The sequence below is a fragment of the Ixodes scapularis genome, unplaced genomic scaffold (assembly GCF_016920785.2).
Source record: "Ixodes scapularis isolate PalLabHiFi unplaced genomic scaffold, ASM1692078v2 PGA_scaffold12__126_contigs__length_90152505, whole genome shotgun sequence".
In the NCBI taxonomy this organism is placed as follows: Eukaryota; Metazoa; Arthropoda; class Arachnida; order Ixodida; family Ixodidae; genus Ixodes; species Ixodes scapularis.
Genome location: NW_024609838.1, coordinates 44,081,250 through 44,101,355, shown reverse-complemented (window position 1 = coordinate 44,101,355; position 20,106 = coordinate 44,081,250). Strand labels below are relative to the sequence as shown.

General features: G+C 44.5%; 1 pseudogene; it reads right to left on the bottom strand.

Annotated features, from left to right (window-relative positions):
• LOC115325875 overlaps nucleotides 1–10,033 on the bottom strand; it is a 34,473-nt pseudogene extending 24,440 nt beyond the window's left edge.
• Nucleotides 10,034–20,106: the final 10,073 nt, after the last annotated feature.

Below are 20,106 nucleotides of genomic sequence, written 5' to 3'. Positions count from 1 at the left end.
TAAGCCCAAAGGTACCGTCAAAATTTTGAATGTGAGGAGATGTAACACCACGTAACTCGTTGATTAACGACCACGTTTTAGCCGAGTTGCGTCTAGAATCAGAGAACTGCTTATGAAAGTACAGCCGCTTAGCTGAGCGAATTAACGCGCTGACTCTGTTCCGGATAGTTCTGAATTCTGCTTTAAGGATGGAATTATGTGGAGACCGGCGGCATCGCTTCCAGGCTATTTCTTTGAGTTTTATAACAGACAATATGTCTTTATTTAGCCAGCGTATGTTGTCTTTTCTTTGTTTTACAACAATAATCTTTTTTGACGCTTCAGTAAACTGTCTAAACAGTTGCACAAAAGTAAGATAAATGTCACGGCGTGACACGGAATGCTGAAATGTAAGCCAGTCATAAGTAGAAATACAGTTGTCAAGACTATGGCGATCAACAATCTCAACGCGGTGCTTACTGTTGATACCTGTCACCAACGCATCTCCTGGGAATTCCAACTGACATCCTATAAAATAGTGGTCCGATAATTTGTATGAAATAACTGCTGCCTTTGTTGTTGATGTTGAAGATCTTAAATTGATATGATCAATAGATGATATCACAATTTTGTCTCCGAGGAGTTCTTCCTTTGTGGGGGCCTGAATCGCAGGCTCTACGCCGTTATCTGCCAAAAGAGTTAGATACTCGCAAACCAGTGCTCTCGAAGGCTTCAACAGATCAATGTTGAAATCCCCTACAAGACAGAGGGACGCATTATTAGGCAAAGTTTGTAAACAGTCTCCCAGGTCAGAGAGGAATTCAGATACGTTTCCAGAGGGTGGCCTATAGCAGGCTAGCAGGTATATATTATGGACAGAAGTAAGAATACGAAGTGAAATGTTCTCACATGATCGGATTGAAAACTTAACCTCTGAGAAAAACAAATCGTCCTTCAAAAATACCGCGATACCACCGCCGCGCTTTTTGTCACGAGTATAGAATGTGCTATTAAACCCTGGCAACGAAAATTGACCTACATCCTCATCATGAATATTAATTTCAGTCAAAACAAACACATCGGCAATAAAACGCACAGAGTCAATGGCTAACTGAAATTCACACCAGTGCTTTCGAATGCTTCGTATATTGACATGAAACAAAGTAAAAATACTGCCTGCCCTTGTCTTAAATATTTCTTTACATGAGTCTAGGTTTTTTATCTGGAAAAAACTGTTCCTAGACATAATTCAAGGGCTTTTATCTAACAATACTCTTTTAGACGCCTAAACCAATTGTTCCAATGCATCAGTGTTGGGGATGCGAAAGAGTGGAGAATTCTGGTTTTGCTTTGCGAAGATTTTTCCGTGGCGCACCCATACAAATTTGTAACCCTTTTCTTTGCCTCTAGTTCGTGCCAACCAAAACAGCTTCCTGTTCGCTTCGGTTAGGTTATCATTAAAGTATATCCTAGGATGAGATTCGTCCTGACGTATGGAGCCGAGGCGTCCACGACAAGCCATCCAACGTTCTTTTTGAGAGACTGTAGAGAACCGGACCAGGATGGGAGGGACTGTTCCCGGTTTAGCCGGCAAGCGATGTGCTACCACGACATGCGCGGGTTCAAAACCCTCCACACCAAGTTGATCTGCTAGGTTTGTCATGGTATTCACGATGTTTTCTTGAGGCGAAACTGGTATACCGTGAATCTCTAAGTTAGGGAGGCGGTTTGTTTGATCTGAATCATTATGGTTTGTTCTGAGCTGACGGATCTCGTTTGTCTGCTCGGCTACAATCGAGCGCAAAGCGCTCGTTTCACTTTGAAGATCTTTGATAGTTTTGTCTTGAGACTTCGTTGTCAACACTAGTGAGTCGTACTGGGTGGAGTAAAAATGCATAGATGTTTGCATTTCATTGATGGTAACTCGCATGGAGTCCACTGTCTGCTTCAGCGTTAATAGCGCATCTATCTTTGGATGCAGTTCGTGCAGAGCACCGACGGTATCTTTCCACGAAAGAAGAAGATCGAGCTTTTGATTCACACTCGAGAGTTGCGAAACGAAAGAACTGGAGTCGTCTTGAGAGGGTGAAAGCTCGACTTCAGTGTCGGACCTGGGCAGCCCTCCACGACAGGCGAGACAGCGCCATTTCTCTAGTTTAGAAGCGCTCATCCCTTTGAATGTACCATCAGACACTCCCGAACACTTCTTACCCAAGTGGTAGGCTTTTGAACAGTCAACACATTTCATAAAACGACCGTCAGTTGGCAGAGAGCCAGAACAGACAGCACAGGGCTCCGGTGTAGGCATGGTACGCAGTTATATAATAATAATCAATCAATCAATCAATCAATGTTTTTATTCGTGCCCGGGAACAACCTTGCGGTCTTGGTACAGGTGCACTGTGTTAACATGTAAGGCAGAACAGGGTATAAAGCAATAGTACGGACAACACAAACAACGGACAAGCCCTAGAAAAATACACTTAAAAATTATAAAAAGTAAACACAAAGTCACAACACACGATAAGCTTATTGGTACTACCGCCAACACCAATTGCTAGAAAGAAAGAAAAAAAAATGCATTCAAAGTGGGGAATTTCGGCGTGAACGCCGCAAGTTAGTGCATACAGTTCAAATTTAAGTTATGGCCTTTAACGTTTTTACAAACTGCAGCGTGTTATTGTTAAATATGTCGAGCGTTTCAGAAAAAGAAGAATTATAAGTATGCCCAAGTCTGGACACAGGATCGTGGAGGTTGAGTAGACGCCTGTTGCAGAAGGACGCATTTTGCCTTGTTGTTTTTAGAGGAATTTTTAAGAGTACTCTTGACGTCAATACCGTGCAATCAGTGACGGCGTGGACAAGTTTGTATAAAAATAAGATATCGGCAAGTTCTCTCCTACGAAGCAGGGTAGGTAGTGCCACGCTACGCTGAACAGGGACAGGGACATCAGTAGTGGTGGGCACAATGCGCGCTGAGCAACGATGTCTATAGATGGAAAGAAACTTGTTCTGAACCCGTTCTATTTTCGAGGAATTTGTGGCACAAATTCCATTCCATACAACAGAAGCGTATTCAAGCTGTGGTCGACACAATGCACTGTAGAGTATAAGAAATGTGCAGGGGTTAATAAACTCTTTAGTGATGCGGCACGCACTCCCGAGCGTGCGTAGAGCTGCGTTCACGATGTGATCCACATGACTGGAGAAGATTAAGGTGCTGTCAAACACTACGCCAAGATCTTTGATTCTGTTCATACGTTCCAAAAGGTCTGTCTGAATAACATATGGGAATACAATGTTATGTGTCTTACGAGTGTACGACACGACTTTCGTTTTAGAGCTATTTATCTTTAGGTCATTCCCCCGGCACCATTCTTCAAAAGCATCAACATCTCTCTGTAGCAAAACACAGTCTCGGTCTTCTCGTACCTCCATAAACATCTTAATATCATCTGCGTACTGAAGAAATGAAGAGTGACGAATCACAGTCGAAACATCATTAACAAAAACTGAAAACAGAAGAGGTCCGAGAACGGAGCCCTGAGGCACACCCGTTGTCGCCTCATAAGTAGCAGAAAAATTATTATTCGAGCTAACAAAGCACTTCCGGTCACGCAAATAACTTTCGAGCAATGAAAGCAATGAGTTGTGAATATCTAGCTTTGACAGTTTAGCCAGTAACATCTCATGATTAACAATGTCAAACGCTTTACTCAAGTCAAAGTAAATCACATCAAGCTGGCCTCTGTTAGCGACGGCGTGAGCAGCGGTTGACATAAAACAGGCGAGATTAGTTGTGGTCGAGCGACCCGCCATAAATCCATGTTGGTTAGGGATAAGATAACGCTTGAGATTGAATGACAATATTTTGTGTAGTGCCACTTCGAGGAGCTTCGAAAATGTGCAAAGAAGAGATATAGGTCTGTAGTTCGACACATTTGTTTTTGGACCGGACTTATGCACAGGTACAACAAGTGCCGTTTTCCACATGGCGGGAAAGACCTCATTCTTTAGGCAGTTGTTAAAAATCTGTACTAGAACAGGAATAAATATGGCACTGTATGCCTTCAAGAGGACTGACGGAATACCATCATGGCCAGAAGACAATGATGGTTTCATTTTTTTTACACACTCATGCAGTAGCTCCTCGTCAAAGAGTGCAATACAGGATGCATTCCCAGAGACAGCTGGCGCGGCAGTAGTTGAAGGGATTGGATGATGCTTAAAAACAGACTGGAAGTGGCGTGCAAAAATTTCACAAACATCTGTCGTCGAGTTTCCCTGTGAGTCCAGCAGGGTGATCTCTCCTCTACCTTTTTTCTGGGACCGAGAGCGAACATACTTCCAGAATTCTTTGGGATTTTTAGTTAGCTGCAACTCGACAGAATCAGTGTACGCCTGACGATCACGTTTAAAAACTTCCTTGCAGAGAGACCTAAAGTGCCCAAATTCTGATTTTAATTCGGGGGTATCGTTCTTTTTAAACTTTCGATGAGCGCGCAATTTCTTATTCATTAAAGTACGTAATTCGTGCGAGAACCAGAAGGGAAACTTTGAGCCTGATGTTTTACGAAGCGGGATGAATTGATCCATTCCTTCTCGGACGATTCGAGTGAAATCGCGAACCTGTTGATCAACGACAGAACACAGGATAATTGAGGACCAGTCGTAATTGGAGAAATGATCGTACAAACTAACATAATCTCCAGCGCAAAAATTGTGTCTATTCCCTTCAGGATGTTTCCGTGAACAACGTCTCATGCCCTGTCGGACAGGTATACTAATCTCCAAAGGGGGGTGATATCCGTCGGGGGGAACCAAGCCTGACGCACCCTCAGTTACATCTATGCAGTCAAGATCCGAGAAGCAAAGATCAAGCATGTTGCCCTGGGTGTTCGGGATACAGTTATATTGTCTTAAGTTCGTAAATGATGCGAAATTAAGCAAAAGATGAGATTTTTGAATAATATAGTAATGTTTTGAGGACGCAGAGGCTGTTTCCCAACATATGTTGGGGACATTAAAATCGCCAAGAACCATAAATTTAAATTTTTCAAGGGCGTTGGTTGTGCGCTCAATGCCTAGTAGACATTGGCTAAAATCATCAGGAGAGGTATCAGGGGGCAAGTAATAAGAGCCGAGAAGGATACGCTCGCCATTAGCGCATTGTAGCTCTACCCACACTGACTCAAATGATGTCTCGAGATCTGGACGCCTAACGCATTGTAACGACGTATCAATTGCTATCAGCACCCCACCCCCTGTCTTTTTCAATGTAGAGAATGTGCGATCGCGTCGAAATACTGTGAAATTTGGTGGGAAGAGATCAGATGAAGAAATATTCGAACAGAGCCAGGTCTCGGTTAGCACAATAATAGATGCATGAGTTAGGGTTACGTTAGAAAAAAATTCATTAGCTTTTGTGCGGAGACCTCGGACATTTTGATAATAAATGTCTAGTTTAGGTATCTGTTTCGGCATTATTGGAGAAAGGTGTTGGAGATACCGCTTGATAGGTACGGCTGTCAGTCAGCTGGCCTGTGAACTCCTTGAAGAGGCTTCCCTCTGGCCAGAGGAGGGGATCAAAAAGTTTCTCCATTTCGTCTTCCGCAGCCGTCACGTGGAAGGACGAGTAGCCCTCATACCGTGTCTTGAGCCGGGTGCATACGAGCTCACGAACAGGGCCCCGCCCTTGGATGTGAGCCTGAAGGCCTGCAGGATCACAATAAAATCACAATAATAATAATAATAATAATAATAATAATAATAATAATAACAATATTTATTCCACTTTCATGTTTGTTTTTGATATTTTCGATATTATTATTATTTAATAATATTAATATTATTATTTAGTAATAATAATAATAATAATAATAATAATTTTATTCGGCTTGTTCTTTCTTTAGCAGGTACGAGGCGGGTCAGTCGAAGCCAGGGTCGGCTTGTGCGACTAGACCCCGTGGTGATGAGACTGATAATAATAATAATAAAAATAATAATAATAATAATAATAATAATAATATAATAATAATAATAATAATAATATTTTAATGCAGGTGCTTCAAATACAGCTATATACACATATCGGAACCGTCAAAGCCCTAAAGGCTTGTAGGACTAGTTCCTTACAAATTACTTAAGGCACACTCAAAGCAAGTTAGTATAAATTTTTCAGAGATCTAGAACGCGTGACAGAGAGAAATATATACAAACAGGGAGTAGTGCACAGCGCACAGAAATCACATCAAGTAGAAAACAAAATGAAAACAAAAAAATTAATCGGCACTTTAAAAAATGATGTCTAGGCAAAGAGTCTTCAATCTACGTTTCAAAGCTCCTCGAGAACTTACGTCGAGTAGCACAGAAGGGAGGTTGTTAAAAATATGGGATACATAGTAGAGGCGAACGCATTTTCCAAAATGTGTTTTGATGCGCGGCGTTTGATATGGTCTCACGTCTCGAAGGGCACGACAGACGGTGTTGGGGGTCTTAAAGGTGTTATCCCAGTAGTGCCTCAGCACTACTGTTTCTAAAAATAGTGATTTAAAAGTTGGTAGCGAGAGGTCATTAAAGAGGTTATCAGATCTTTGGAGACTAGAACCGTAAGCTACACTACGCAGGATGCCATTCAGTAAGGAGTTCACTTTAGATTCTAATAAGGCAGTACACTGTCCGAATAAAGTTATTCCGTACCGGAGAATACTATAAACAAGGGCGTGCATCAGAAGCCTTTTTGTTGTGATGGGAAGAAGTATGCGAAGATTATATAAGGTGCACGAAGCGGCTCGTATTTTTTTGAAAATATAGAAGAAGTGAGAGTTCCATGACAGGTCGCAATCAAAATAAAGTCCCAGATACTTCGTACAGTTCACATAAACAATTGGCGCACATTCGCAAGAAACACAGTCTGACGTGTGAAGAAAAATTGGTTTGTCTAAAAGAACCTGTTTTAGTGGACTCCGAAAGCACACTAGTTGTGTTTTCTTCGCGTTTACTCTCATGACATTTGCTGAAAACCAGTTCATGAGCCGTAATACATCTGATTGGAGTAGCTCAACAGCCTCATGGTATCGTACATGACTCGACAACAGGACAGTATCGTCTGCGTATTGAAATACTGTGCAGAAGTTGACCGCCTTAGGAAGATCATTGACATAGATGTTAAAAAGAAGAGGCGATAGTATCGAGCCCTGTGGAACACCAGCCTTTAGGGACATTTTCAAACTCCGAGCTCCGCATATCGAAACGAGTTGTGTACGACTTGACAGAAAGTTTTCTAGCAGTCTGTAAAAAGGGCCTCTGAAGCCGAGGCTGAACAGCTTATTTAAAAGTACCTTATGTGAGACTGAGTCGAAAGCTTTAGAAATATCTAGAAAGAGTGCACACGTGAAAAGATTATGTTCAAATGCATTATGAAGAACATCGGAAAAGTCTTCAAGTAAGGGTTGGGTGCCTTTACCCATAACGAAACCGTACTGTTGGGGAGACATAAGGTTAAATTCTTCTAAGAACGCTGACATTGTCTGGAAAATGTGTTTTTCTAAAAGTTTCGCCAGTGAAGGCAAGATAGATATAGGACGGTAGCTTTCGATGCTACTATGATCCCCATTTTTGTATAAAGGCCTGACAATGGCTGTTTTGAGATCTTCTGGAATATTACCTGACGTTATGAAGCCGTTTAACATATTTATTATCACACGCCTCAATGGTGCATAATTTCTCCGTAAATCAGCCATCCGGACGTTATCAATTCCAGGAGACAAACCCGGTTTGAAACTAAGCAGCATACTATGTAGACCTTGCTCTGTAATTTCAGGAAGGAAGGCAGACGCTACATTCACCGGAGCTGCTTTTGAGAGACAAACTTCACTATCGCGTGAAACATTTGAAGTTTTCCCAAAATGTACATTAAACGCATTTGCCGTGGACTGTTTGTTACAAGGGAAATATCTGGTGATCGTCTCGTCGACAGAATGTTTCGAGCTGTGGCCTCCTCGTAAATCGTTTACAACAGACCAAGTTACACGGGAATCATAACGGGAATCTATTAACTTCTGTTTAATATAGTTACGTTTAGCGGAGCGAATTAATGCAGTGACTTTGTTGCGCTCACTTCGGAATTCATTCCGCAGGTCTATGTTATCGGGAGAGCGACGACAACGCGTCCATAATATCTCTTTATACTTAATCGCGGCAATAATGTCATTATTCAACCATATATGTTCCGTACGCCTCTTTCTGATAGTAATTATTTTTTTACTGCATCTTGTAAAAGTCTGCCAAAGATTAATAAACTTCGTGTAGAGTTCTTGATTTGAATATGTTAGTAAACGTCCCCAATCATAAGAAGAGATTAATTTGTCGAATAATTTCCGATCGACAACCTCTATAAGTTTTGTTTCCGGACAGGCGTATCTTAGAGGCGTATCAGAAACCAGTTGAACTGCGGTAAAGTAGTGATCTGCGAGTTTCTGCGAAATGACAGCAGACTTAACTGAAAGGCCGTGAGTGCGTATATTCATGTGGTCTAGACAAGCAGAAACAAGGTGTTCATTCAAAGTTTCCTCTCTGGTAGGTGCTTGAATTGTACAGTTGAGACCAAATTCTGAGAGAAGATTCAAGTAGTCACATACGGTTGACTTTGTGGGTTTCAAAGTGTCAAGGTTCATGTCGCCGACTACGCAAAGTTGTTCCTCGGCCTGAAGGTCAGCCAAGCAAGCTCTCAATTCAACTAAAAAAGACGAAGCGCTTTCTGATGGAGGGCGATAGCAGGCGACTAATGCAATAGAGTATACTGAGTTGAAAATTTTGAAAGTGACAGACTCTGCATGAACGAAAGCATTTTTTAACTGTTCTGTACCCCATGAATCTTTGACAAAAATCCCAATACCTCCACCTGTCCTGTCAGGGCGAGTATGGAAGAATTGCTGATAACCAGGTATTGAAAATTGATCAACAGAAGCAGCTGGTACATTTATCTCCGTTAAGACCCACACGTCGACAAGATCGTATAGGGAACTGGCTATAAGACCAAATTGCTCCCAATACTTCCTAGCACTACGAATATTAGTGTGAAAAATGGTGAACCCGCTAGTTGAGGAGTCAAAATTACTCAAGATTGAATTGAAATCATCGCAGTCAAAAAATGTGAAGGTCATGGTTGCTAGGCAATGAGCTCTAAGTCATTGACACAAGTAATGTGAATGAGTGGGGCTCCCTCTGCTTTTTTTGCGTAGATCTTTGCGTTTTTAACCCAGACATATCGATATTGTTTTACTTTGCCTTTCGCCCGGGCTTTCCAAAAGAGCTCCTTGTTCGTCTGTGTCAAGTTCTCGTTAAAAAAAAGTTTCGGGAGTTTTCGTTCACGGGCGAGAGTACCCAATGAGCTACGCAACCTCAACCAGCGGTCCCTAGCACGCGCAGAGCGAAACCTGACCAACGTAATGGGAATGGTATCACGCGAAGAGGGCAGGCGATGAACGGCCTCAACCTCTGAAGGATGGAAGTCGGAAATGCCGAGTTTTTGTGCTATATCATCAAGCTCAACCGAAAGATCTTCATTGGGTCTGCAGGGAAGGCCATGGATCTCAAGGTTAGATCGACGACTAAATTGCTCGGAGTTGTTGAGCTCAGACCTGAGTCGTTGGATCTCCTCTGATTGGATTGACATGGAGGACTTTAAAGAATTCACCTCGGTCTGTAACTCTGAAACAGTAGCATCCTGCTCAGCCACTTGTTTGAGCAGGGTGTCATACTGAGCTGAACAGAAGGCTACTGACTTAAGCACCTCATTGACAGATTGTTCCATGGCATCAACCGCAGATTTAACGGTGAGCAGCTCATCGACTTTTGCCGGAAGCTGGGCGAGCGAATCCACGCTACTCTTGAGAGAGAGAAGCAAGTCGATTTTCTTGTTTACTTCGGCCAACTGGGCTGCAAATGACGCGGACTCTATACGCGAATCCGCTTCCAAGCTTCCTCCTGTCGACTTAGTCACAGAGGTGCGGCACAGATGGCAGAGCCACTGTTCTCGTTTCGCTGAACTCATGGAGTTAAATGTGCTCGCAGCAACGCCGGCACATGACTTTCCGAGGTGGTAGCTGTTTTCACAACTCGCGCAAATCAGGTATCTCCCATCAACAGGTAAAGGCTCGTGGCACTTGGAACAGTTAGTGGAGGCCATGGCAGAACGGAAGAGGTGAAAGAAGCTATAAATAATAATAATAATAATAATAATAATAATAATAATAATAATAATTATTATAATAATAATAAAAGCGATCGTGCTCAGCGTCGTCTGCTTCCATTTTATCCGAATACCGTCTGGCACAGGGAAGAAAGCGGAAACTGAGTAAAAACAACTAAAAATCCGCGTTTTTTTTGTTTTTTGTTTATTAGGCAATTAGACTCCGAGGTCTCTGACTTGAGTTACTTCGTTTGTAGCTGAGGAAGCCGCTACTGAACACGTCGTCTCCCTGTGTCGTCCGTCCGGCCCACTGCGGTCCGGCCTACTCGGCGCGCGACTTTTTTCAATATAAAAAATAAAAAAAAAAATCACCCCACGACGCGCGTTTTTCCGCAGTGTGAATGCGCCCAAGAGACCACGAGCTTTTACCTCGGACTGTCATTCAACCCATTCGACCAGGGGCGGACCCAGAATTCCGTTTTGGGGGGGAGGGGAGGGGGGGGGGGCGGAAAATTTGGAAGGATACTATTCTCCCGTTCTTTCGTATGCACCGGGGGTCCACCTGTCCGAATTGCCACCGAGAAGGGAGGAGGGGGGGGGGGGGACGGGTGGCCGCCCCCGTCGCCTCCCCCCCCCCCCCCCCCCCCCCTTGGATCCGCCCCTACATTCGACGAATCGCCCTTCGACAGATGGCCCCCTTCGCTAGGTTGCCCTTCGACGAATTGCCTTATTACGAATCGGCGATATCGACGACTTGGTTTTCGACGAAATGGCCGAATTCCCTCACTCCGGAATTACCGAATTCGTTTCGTAAAACGTTCGGAAATAACCGAAGTAATCGAGGCACTGCGAGACTGCCTTTGTTATGCAATAGGTAGCGCATAAAACTGCCTAATTCTGTTTCGTTTTTTTTTTTTTTCACTTATTTCTTTTTTTTTTTCATCCCTTGATTCCGCGCCATCCGCGCGCGCGTTCTTCGGCGCATTTTGCGTTCTTGGACGGCGTTGCGTAGGTGTTAAAGGGATACTGAACCAAGGAATTTAGTGTCCCTAATAAGTGGCGCACGTTCTTTCCACGAGCCAGCAGCCGCCGATGTGCGCGAGCACACGCAACAGAAGTGATGTCAAAGACCTCCATTCCCGGTTAAGATGATAGTGAAATGTATCGGCTTCGGGCCAAAGGAGAATAAAGACAGGATTTTATCTACACAGTGGTGTCTGGTGTAAAAGGTAAGCGATGAATTGGTCTAACAAGTACGCAGCCTTCACTTCTAGAGATGAAAAGCCTGTCTTTAATCTCCTTTGGCCCGAAGCCCATACATTTCACTGTTTCGTGACTCGTTTAAAGGGGTACTCCACCGATTTTTTGAGCTACCTCAACTAACTATATTTTCTGACTCCCCGGCCTTTACTCTCTCCGGTATGCTATTTAGAATCGCGAAATTAATAATAGTTATTGCGAAATCGGCAAATGAAAATGATGCAAAAACCAACATTCAAATATACGCGCGCTTTTCAGGGCCGTGACGTCAGTGGCAGGCAGGCTTGCCAGTCGAGCAAGCAGCCAAAAAATAGAATGTGCCAATCATTTGTTCCGTGCTGGAGCGCGGGTACTGCAGCGAGCTTCCCAAGCATTCATTCGACACCATAAAACTGCTTCGAATCAGTTTAAAACAAAATCTACAGCCCAAAGAGTGAACCCCCGCCTTCCACTGACGTCACTTTTTCATTGTTGCCAGTAGAGACTTCGAGCTTGAAAAACACGGAGAGGACCAAAACTCTAAATTCAATAACTTCGCGAAAAAACAATATTTTGACCTAATATTTGGGATACTATTTTCGCGATGTTTGTTGGTTAGTTTAGCCAAATTTCAAGCAAATCGGAGACAATGAAAAGATCGGTGGAGTAGCCCTTTAAACGCTAATCCCAACCAGCGACAAGCAGACGACCTGCCAGCTTGTTCAACTCAATGTATACGACGCAAGGTTTCATCGCGTGTGCTCGCGCACACCGGCGGCTGCTGGCTCGTGGAAAGAACGTGCGCCACTTGCACTAAATTCTTTTGTTCAATATCCCTTTAAGCGCGATTGTCGAACGCTTATACCGCAACGTGCTGTTGGCACCTACCCTTCGGAAATCACGTCAGTTGCAGCCCCCACTCTGATTACTCTCCGAGCCCTTCCAATGCCAAGAATGCCTCCTCGACTCAGAAATCGCCCCTCGGAGCGAACAGCGTTGTTGCGCCTGCAGTGTATTAGAAAGCGCCTAGTTAGTTGGGGGTTTAACTAAGTTCCAACTGTTGGCATCTGCAAAAGCATATCTTCGGCTACCTGTCCAAGATCGTACCTGCTGGCCCTCGTGCTGTGTATTTCAGAGTAACTTGATGTCGGATCAAAAGTCAGTAAACAGGATGTAAAAAAAAAAAAAATTACACGTTCTTTTTTACCGCAAAAATAAACTAGGCATCGCCGAACGCTCATTCTCCGCCCAAAGTTAGAACTAGAGGTCACAACCAGATGCCAAAGTTTCAACCCGACCCGATAACTGAATCAAAAGTTATAAATGATTTTCTGAAAATTTCAATGGGAAAAAGGCGGTCGACGGAGTTTTCGAATACATGGGGCTCTATGGGCACCAGAAACCGAAAACGGGCGAAAAGGGGCTCCATTTTCCCATTGAAATGTTCAGAAAATCACTTATAACTTTTGAATTAGGTATCGAATCGGACTGAAACTTTGGCATCTGGTTGTGACCTTTAGCGCTACCTTAGAGCGGAGAATGAGCGTTCAGCGATGCCTAGCTTATTTTTGCGGCAAAAAAACCCTGTAATTTTTTTTGGTGACATTTAGTGCATTCCTGTCCATGCAAATTAAACCGGCGTTCAATATTAACGTAAACAATTCCTTTTTTTTATCTCCTTGTAGAACGGCCACCAAGAACAGCGAAATGCTGCGTCGATATGCTGCGCACATCAAACAGCGGTGTCCTGGTGCCTCGTCTGCTGAGATTCAGTGGTTCCTCAACGAAGTCAGCAACAAAACAAATGCTGAGCTTGCACCTTGCTCTGCAAATGGCGCCCAGCTCTGCCACATTGTGGAGTACCCCAGTTTCTGCAACGTCTACCTGCGGCTGATCGATGTGGAGCTGAAAGAAGTCGAGCCCGGAGAATTCGGCTTCTTTCTTTTGGAAGAGTCACTTGGTGGTTGGAAAGGTTGGCTATGCATTCGTGGGTGGATCCTGCTACACCGGTTGCTTGAAGAGCACCGTTGCATCAAAACCCTGATGCTACCCCGGACAACAGACCCTAAGGATCAGGGCCTCTTGTCTGATGCACTGCACCTGAACTGTGGGCTGAACAAGCTGACACTGACGTGGCCGAACATGACGACAATTTGGGACTTGCGGGAAATAGAAAGATTCTACAACACCATCCCTGCCATTGGAACACTTGCACATCTGGAGGAGCTGGATATGGGCCATGCTTGCTTGCCTTCACTTGCGTTGGCTGACCTGCGAGGTGCCCGCTTGGAGATTTCGGCACTGCATACCCTCACACTACCTTTCATTGATCAGCGTTTTCAGAAATACTGATTATGTCATGAAATTAGTCCAAGGCCTGAAACGTTTACCGAAGATTACGGTTCTATCGTCCGATGATTATGTTCTGAAGCCCGAATCTGGTGGTGTCTTTGCAGAGAGCAAAAGCCTGAAAAAGCTTTCCCTGCGCCGGTCGGTTTGCTATGATGAGATAGATGTACTCTTCACGGAGGTGGGGCAGAAGAATGCTTTGGAGGAACTGCATCTGAAGGGGTTCATACTGTCCGAGGATTCAGAGCAGTTGCTTGCAAAGGTGGTTGCACAGCATACGGGTCTGTGGTATTTGGAAGTTGATATCCACGGTGTAGTTATGGGAGGGCGAATTAAAGGAGTAGGCCTCGCCGAGCTGGTAGAATGCAACACGGGCCTTCGCGAGTTGGTGTTAGTGGGTACCACTGTTGAGCACACCTCTCCGCTCGCAGTGATTGGTTTTTGGTTTTGGGGAGAGGTGGGGACTGGTTTTCCAAAGCTACGACGTTCAAGTTCGACAAAATGTCGGGGAAGCCAGCGGGATTGTTCCAAGATCGAACACTTCCACACTGTCGCTGGGCGCCGCCATGCGACAGTGTCGATACGAGGGCCTCAATACGAGGACCTCCTCGCATTGAGTGCGAGGAGGTCCACGTAGTCGCGGCTCGCCGGCTCAGGAAATCAAATACTACAATCCTCACCTTTAACGGTGAGAAACTACCAAGATCCGTGCTCTACGGGAAGAGGTTCATGCGAGCGTTCCTCTTCCAGCCAAAAGCTTTTACATCCATTCAATGTCACCGCACCGGCCACAAGGCCGACATCTGCCCCAACGATTCCGTGTGCCCACGCTGCGGAACCCAACACCCAGCCCCGACCAGCCGTACGCAAGAACCTGCGTGCCCACACTCTACCCCTTTCTGCCAAGGATGCAAGAAAATCTTGGGACGAACCGCCGATGTCCGACGTGGCAAGGGATCAACAAGAAGATGAGAGAGGAAGTCCATAGCTACCGAGAGCAGCACAACCCGCACGAAAATGTCATATATGGCCCTGATATATTTTATATTCGCGACTCCAGCAAAACGGACGCCACCAAGCGGGAAAACCAGGAACCAGCCGGACCAGGTCGCTCCGCGCCCCTCCGCGTCTCTGGTGACTTTCGCGGACACGTGTTGTCGGCGCGGTGGAGAACAATGTAATTTGACGAAGGTCCGAAAGTTTGCATGAGTGTTCATTAGTGTGGTGAAGCCTCAGTAGGTTGTTTCCTTCCATCACGTGTTTGAAAGCCCGTTTACTCCACAACACACGGTCGCGTGCTTTCAATTTTTTGGATGGGGAGGAATCACGGAAAAACGTTTCGATTTCTTGTCTGTCTCGAATCACATTCAAAGTGACGATTACTTGGTAACTAATAAGTGGTTTCTTTATAAAGATGTAGAACAGTGGACTGAAAACGACGTGCGAGGTGTTTCACTGGAGGGAACACCAATGTTGCAGTCAAGTGAATGAAAAGGTTCGACAGCTGCTTTTCTTGAGTTTGGTTGTGTTTGATTTGCTTCAAGTTTGAACCGCCCACGCCGGTCGGTGCGTTGGCTATTCATCTTGGCTGCTTTTCGCCGAAAAAGCCTCAGAACCGCACTGAAGGAGTTGGGCTGATTTCGCAATTACTTGATTCAGGAAAAACTGCTCGCTGCATATGATTAATGAGGGAAATTTTCTGCTTTCAAAAGGTGGGGGACGCGTCTCACAAAGTTAGAAGCTGTCCCGGCATTATGATTTATCGCGCCTCCAATATTTATATTATACCCCCGTCGAAGCCATCAGCAATATACGTCTACATTGCTCAGGTTGACCGGCCACAGAAAATACTCATTTTCTCCGTTCAGTATTCGAAGTCAAGTTCAATGCAGAAAGGTTCTGCGTGAATCTCCGATGAAGACTCTCTTCAGTTTGTCCGCATTCGTCTCCGTGCTACCGGCTAGAACCATTTTTGGCTAAGTTTAATTACTGTCTCTCTGCCTGTCAAATATACTTTTATTCAGCAGTTCACCTAATAGCTAGTCAACTAAACTCATATTTCAACCCGATGAATATACTAATATCGCTTTAGTGGGACATAGTGCGTAATATAATACATAACCCGCTCGTCAAAATGACTTCTCGATTGCTACTAAAACCAGAATTGAAACAGGAGTATCAGCTGCGTAGTGGGGCGCCAGCGGGCTAACATGCTCCTTGGCTCAAGAAACGCTCGCTTAATTTTCGTAATTTTCCTGCAGCCTGTGTTGACCGCACAAAAGCTCGATTTCGTGGACAGATAAGTCGCATGGTCGAGGCATGCGAGTTAGCTGAAAATCGCTCTCGGTGGAACAATTCTGTAGTCATCGCCGCTTTCCTTAGATGATCAAAACTGATTAAAGTCTAATGGAAAAATATTTGACTCCAACCAAAAATTAAACTCGGACCCAACGTTTCAAAACCAGTTCGGTTTCTTCTTCAGGGGCGATTGATCTCGTGCGTAGGAGCAGCCTCCTCATCTTTGGTGGTACGAATATCTTCTAGTCGCGCTTCCGCCTTTCCTTCCATTCTTTTTCTAATCACGTGTCGTAGTCCACTCACATAAACAGATGGTAAGGTACCCATAGATCTTTTGATATTTCCTAGTGTATTTTGGATGTGCCATGATTCAAGGTGATGTCTTTTTCGGAGATTGCTTTCAACATCAAGAACGGACGCGTTCGCGAAGTACCCATAGATCAACATATCTATGGGTATCTTACCATCTGTTTATGTGATTGGACTACGACACGTGATTAGAAAAAGACTGGAAGGCAAGGCGGAAGCGCGATTTAAAGATATTCGTACCACCAAAGAAGACGAGGCTGCTCCCACGCACGAGATCAATCGCCCCTGAAGAAGAATCCATAGAGTTATTATAATGTACGCTAGAGGTTCAGCTGGCGCTAGTGTGCTGTTGCAAATTGAAGCAGACAGCAAGCAGTCCGAAGTTGACTTCCGGTAATGCATTTCTACGGAAAAAAGCGAGTGCATTTCCTCCTTGCGCTCGATTATAAGAGCAAATATCATGAATAATTCGTACCTACTAGGCACATTGAAACATTTCCCAGGCACGCAGATGAAATAATTGGTCAGTTACGGCGTTTTTATTTTAAAATCGTGACATGAAAAACGGTGCTAAAACCGCTTCTTACATGTATTTATGTGCACTGTCGGACACTGTTAGCGCGAACACGGTGCCGGCGCTTTCCAGGGGGTTACGTGCCAAACGAACGAAGGACATGTGGAAAACCAAGAGAGACGGCAAGAACTACGCAGTAACACTGGATAAGTAACTCCTTGTGCTTGCAGACGATCAAAATAAATTGAAAGTCGCGTAATATAGTCCGATTTGCAATAAATAAGTACTGCTTTATTCTTTCTGCTCATGAATACATGCGAAGATGCCTGTTCTGTCTTCAAATCATCACCCGCACGCTCCAAATCTTTGCAAATAGGGGGAAACCAGAGAACAGGTGCGCGATAAAACTGCCCAACATAGGAAATAATAAGAAAATAACCTTTCGTAGCCCACGTACTTTATTCTTTACGATTCGAACGTTTTTTTAACCACTCGTAAAGATGCACGACGGGGTCATTTTCATATAGTGAGAGGACGGGCATATTAGCAATATATAAGCACCAACGGAATGCTGGCGAACTTTGAACACACTCTACATTCCTTTCGATCGTTATTTTGCTTGGAATCGTCGCTCGTTTTTACATACCTTCCTTGCAACAGAGGTTTGGGCCTGAAATAGAGCGAAGTTTAACATTGTTCAGTGGTAAAGAAAAATGCTGTAACTAAAGCAATTACACTTTCACAATAGTAATAAAGGTCCATACTACCCGGTACAACCGCAATAACAAAAGTTATTTATGTTATTTTCCGGCGACGAGACAAAATTCACGCGCGTTTTCCCATAGGAATACACAGGAAGACTGGAAAAGTAGACTGCATGCTGTCTGCTTCAATTTGCAACCGGAAGTCCCATAGACACTAGCGCCAGCTGAGCCTCTAGCGTTTATTGTAATAACTCTATGGAAGAAACCGAACTGGTTTTGAAACGTTGGGTCCGAGTTTAATTTTTGGTCGGAGTCAAATATTTTTCCATTATCACTTCCCAACCAGACAGCCGTCTGTCGAAGAGGTTTACCTTCAACTGATTGAAGTCTATTACCGTCTCCGGAGCCTATAGTTTCGGTTTTGAACGAAATCTCCGAAACGAAAGTTTGACATGAAAAGAACAAAAAACACAGGGAAAGCAAAACTATGTTCTGCAAGTTTATGTGAACCGGCTACACTTAACCGTCTCAGTTCAGATACCTATAAAATTTGATATTAAACAAAAGAAAATCTGTTAAATTGAGTGCGCCACCCGTTCAGGCAGCCCGGCCGAGCCGACGCGACCTGGACTCAGCCGCCTTGTTTGTTTGGTGGTGGCGTCCCCTATAGGTCGCTGGTGTCGCGAATAGGGCCCATATATATTATAATATAAGGCGTAAAATATGGCCATATACCGCCATATATGCGAGCAAATACGGCCAGATATCGCCATATAAGCTGGCAAATACTGCCATATATGGCCATATAAGTGCGTAAATACAGCCATATATTGACATATACACGTGCAAATTCGGCCATATATCGCTGTATAAAAGGTCAAATACTGCCATATATAGACCGTTCACGACATATGTGCTAAAAATGTATCCCCTGATAATGATATGGGCCCGTTTCGGTTGTGCAAGCAAAAAGTCATATGTAATCGCGAAGACGCTAGTTCATTTACCTATATTGCACGAATCTCACGTAACTGGTTAACTATTGTTAACATCCTTAAAGTGAAGTTATTCCAGATATTTGGACCAATTAATCAAATGCGCATTTTGAAGATGGAAAGATAAATGAAATTCGGTTGTATGTTTGACGTGAGACAATATGACGAAGTGCTTAAGATCGGAAAGCGAGTTAATCAAATAATGGGTTTTAGATCGCAGCTCTTAGGCACCCGTTTCCAACCACACATTCTGCTCGCGCATGCGCAGCAGCTGTCTTGCAAATCGTGGATTGTCATTGAGATCAGTGGTTCTCACTTATCTGTCCAGCCACGCACACCACCACCTGCGTCCTTTGAAGTGCAATTATTATTATTCTTATTATTATTGTTATTATTATTCCTCCCGAAATGCTACGCACGGCATGGCTAAAATATGCCTTCTTTCTACGTTCCACACATTTTTAATCAATTACCAGCAGATCTCTGGAACCTTATACGTCAAAGAAAAAACTAAAAAAAAGCGCCTCCGTCATGTGCATATAATATTAAAAAAAAAGTATAACTGTCATTTTTTTTCTCCCATTTCTGTGGTGTATGTTTTGTGCGACTCCACTAGACTAACCACCTGGAAGTTCTGTCCATCATATTTTTGTGTCGATCTTTGTTTGAATGTGCTGTGAACAGACGTGCCGTTTGGCAGGCCGCTGACCGGACGATAGGTCCACGCCCTGGTGACGGGCTCACGGTGAGGGGAGAAGGAACAACACAGACTCCTTTCTTTTAACCACAAAAATGGTTTACTAAAATTCTGATAGACATCAAACAAAACAAACAAAACTCCCGACAGCAGGGCACAACGGACCGCCGCCCCACAGAGGAAGCGCTCAGCCGCGACTTACCTTATACGATAATATCTATACATGAAAACACAGCGCTCATTCAAAGAACATTTTCTGCACTGAAGTCCTTGCACTCAAAGAAAAAAAAAACAATTAAAAGGGGCTAAACTATAGAAAGTGATATGGGGGCGAGTGGCGCGAACCTTAGTCTGGTGGGTGATGGGGGTGACGCGGCCTCTTGCGATGTCGACCGAACCCGGGAGATCGATGTGCGCTTGGGTGCTGTCGGCGTGGCTCCTCGGCACAGACACTTACCCACGAACGCACACACACTTGGGCGCCTAAAGCAGCGTTTGGACCAGGGAGCCCAAACTCCTCCTGCGCACAGCCTTCCGTCGCTACCGCAGTCCCACCCAAACTTTGCGTTGCGTTCACCCCCCGGCCAAGTCTTCGCGCACACTGCCATGACTCGGTTTGAAACCAAGCCGAGGTCCTCACTTTCCGGGAACATCTATTTTCTTGTCAAAACAAACAACAACAACAGCAAAGAAAGGAAGAAACCGCCCGAGTTGGGGACAGAACATTCCGCCGCACCCTTCCTGAGAACGGGGTCCGCGAAACAGCATCAGCCGATGGTCCCAGCTCTCCCGCTCAACCCGCGGGGCAAGGGGGCGACCGACATCTGGAT